Source organism: Triticum aestivum, chromosome 6D, assembly GCF_018294505.1.
Source record: "Triticum aestivum cultivar Chinese Spring chromosome 6D, IWGSC CS RefSeq v2.1, whole genome shotgun sequence".
Lineage (NCBI taxonomy): Eukaryota > Viridiplantae > Streptophyta > Magnoliopsida > Poales > Poaceae > Triticum > Triticum aestivum.
The window spans coordinates 69054018-69057547 of record NC_057811.1 but is presented as its reverse complement, the minus strand read 5'-3'; positions in this window follow the sequence as shown (position 1 = coordinate 69057547).

Sequence of the window (3530 nt, the reverse complement as noted above, 5' to 3'; positions counted from 1 at the left end):
CCCCGGTACTCCGGTATATGCCCGAAACCTCCCGGAACCCTTCCGGTGTCCGAACATAGTCGTCCAATATATCGATCTTTACGTCTCGACCATTTCGAGACTCCTCGTCATGTCCGTGATCACATCCGGGACTCCGAACTACATTCGGTACCTCAAAACACAAAAACTCATAATACCGATCGTCACAGAACTTTAAGCGTGCGGACCCTACGGGTTAGAGAACTATGTAGACATGACCGAGACACGCCTCCGTCCAATAACCAATAGCGGAACCTGGATGCTCATATTGGTTCCCACATATTCCATGAAGATCTTTATCTGTCAAACCGCATAACAACATATGTTGTTCCCTTTGTCATCAGTATGTTACTTGCGTGAGATTCGATCGTCGGTATCTCAATACCTAGCTCAATCTCGTTACTGGCAAGTCTCTTTACTCGTTCCATAATGCATCATCCCGCAACTAACTCATTAGTCACATTGCTTGCAAGGCTTATAGTGATGTGCATTACCGAGAGGGCCCAGAGATACCTCTCCGACAATCGGAGTGACAAATCCTAATCTCGATCTATGCCAACTCAACAAGTACCATTGGAGACACCTGTAGAGCACCTTTATAATCACCCAGTTACGTTGTGACGTTTGGTAGCACACAAAGTGTTCCTCCGGTAATCGGGAGTTGTATAATCTCATAGTCATAGGAACATGTATAAGTCATGAAGAAAGCAATAGCAGTAAACTAAACGATCAAGTGCTAAGCTAACGGAATGGGTCAAGTCAATCACATCATTCTCCTAATGATGTGATCCCGCTAATCAAATGACAACTCATGTCTATGGCTAGGAAACTTAACCATCTTTGATCAACGGGCTACTCAAGTAGAGGCATACTAGTGACACTATGTTTTGTCTATGCATTCGCACATGTATTATTTCCCGTTAATACAGTTCTAGCATGAATAATAAACATTTATCATGATATGAGGAAATAAATAATAACTTTATTATTGCCTCTAGGGCATATTTCCTTCAAAACATTGGCGTTAGGGTGACTCTGGTGAGTCCTCTGTCTGTATGACACCTTTGGACCATATGAAGCCTTTGGGCTAGGGTTTGTCTTCTTCTCTGATGGTGTCATGATGACATTCACAGGATGATTCTCAAGACACCTTTTGGGCACCCAGATCTTCTTTATGGGTGGTCCATTCCTGTAGTTAGTACCAATATACCTGGCAAACACTTCACCATTCTGATTCTTAAACAGTTTATAGTTTGCATCAAAGGATTCATCAATGATAATCGGGTTAGCACAATTGAAGCCAGATAAGGTGGATGGGTCCACTGGAGGTCCCTTTACAGCAACCCATGTGGTTTTGGGGTACTGCTCAGGCTTCCAGTAAGAACCATCAACATTCATTTTCCTCTTGAACCCAATACCCTCTTTCCTAGGGCTTCGGTTCAGAATCTACTTTTTAAGGACATCACATAGTGTCTGATATCCTTTGAGACTTTTGTACATCCCAGTCTCAAGCAATGTCTTCAGCCTGACATTTTCATCAGCAATAGTAGTGGTATCCTTAGCAGAGGGGTTAGTTACCACATTAGCAGTTGAAGATATTGCAACAGTAGCAGTAGTGGAACATTCAGCAACAGAAGTAGCGTTATCACGCTCAAGGCATTTTAGATATGGTGGTTCAAATCCTTCCTGAGCGGGACTGATCTGTTGAGCGCGAAGTGACTCGTTTTCTTTTTGAAGATCTTCATGAGCCGCTCTCAATTTCTCAATTTCTTGCTTCCTTTGAAGATAATCGTAGGAAAGTTTTTCATGAGTTGTTGAGAGCGTTTCATGACGACTTTCAAGTTCCTTGTACTTAATGTGAAGATTTTTGATGTCTTCAATTAAGGACCGAGATTGGGTCATTTCCGCGTCCAATAGGTCATTGCTTTTGTCTAACAATTTTTGAATATGTTCCATAGCTTTCTCTTGTTCAGTTGCAATTTTAGCAAGTGTTTTGTAGCTGGGTTTAGATTCACAGTCAGAGTCATCTTCACTTGATGTTTGAAAGTAAGCATCACGTGAGTTTACCTTGGCACCACATGCCATGAAGCAGTAGGTGGGAGCAGAGTCATCCTTGTCATTAACATCAGCGTTGGTGATGGAGCCATTGTCTTCATCGTTGAAGATGGACTTGGCAACATAGGCTGTAGCTAGAGCCAGACTTGCAACGCCAGAGTCGGACTCCTCCTCAGACTCCACCTCTGCCTCCTCAGGAGCAGACTCCTCCTCTGAATCCATTTCCTTGCCAACAAAAGCACGAGCTTTGCCAGATGAGCTCTTCTTGTGTGATGAAGACTTGCACGAAGACTTGGAAGAAGACTTTGAGGATTTCTTCTTCTTCTTGTCATCAGAATCATATTCCTTGCTCTTTTTCTTCTTCTTGTTCTCATTGTCCCACTGAGGACACTCAGAGATGTAGTGACCAGGTTTCTTGCACTTGTGGCATGTTCTCTTCTTGTGGTCATGAGTAGAAGCTTCATCATTTCTCGAGCTGGATCTTGAAGACTTTCTAAAGCCTTTATTCTTGGTGAATTTATGGAACTTATTAACAAGCATAGCAAGCTCCTTTCCAATGTCTTCAGGATCCCCAGAACTACAGTCAGATTCTTCTTCAGATGAGAAAACGGCCTTTGCCTTCAAAGTGCGAGTACGTCCATAGCTAGGACCATAGATATCTCTTTTCTCAGATAACTGGAACTCATGTGTGTTAAGCCTCTCAAGTATGTCAGACGGATCGAGAGTCTTGAAGTCAGGGCGTTCTTGAATCATCAGGGCAAGGGTGTCAAACGAGCTGTCAAGTGATCTCAGGAGTGTCTTGACGATTTCATGCTTGGTGATCTCAGTGGTGCCAAGTGCATGAAGCTCATTTGTGATATCAGTGAGGCGATCAAACGTGAGATGGACATTCTCATTGTCATTTCTCTTGAAGCGGTTGAAGAGGTTGCGAAGAACACTGATCCTTGAGTCTCTCTAGGTTGAGACGCCTTCGTTGACCTTGGAGAGCCAGTCCCAGACTGTTGGGGATCGTAGCAGAATTTTAAAATTTTCCTACGCTCACCAAGATCCATCTATGGAGTATACTAGCAACGAGGGGAAAGGAGTGCATCTACATACCCTTGTAGATCGCGAGCGGAAGCGTTCCAATGAACGTGGTTGATGAAGTCGTACTCGCCGTGATCCAAATCACCGATGACCGAGTTCCGAACGGACGGCACCTCCGCGTTCAACACACGTACGGTGCAGCGACGTCTCCTCCTTCTTGATCCAGCAAGGGGGAAGGAGAGGTTGATGGAGATCCAGCAGCACGACGGCGTGGTGGTGGATGTAGCGGGATGTCGGCAGGGCTTCGCCGAGCTTCTGCGAGAGAGAGAGAGGTGTTGCAGGGGAGGAGGGAGGCGCCCAAGGCTGTTCTATTGCTGCCCTCCCCCCTTTATATAGGCCCCCTGGGAGGGGGGGGGGGCGCCGGCCAAGTC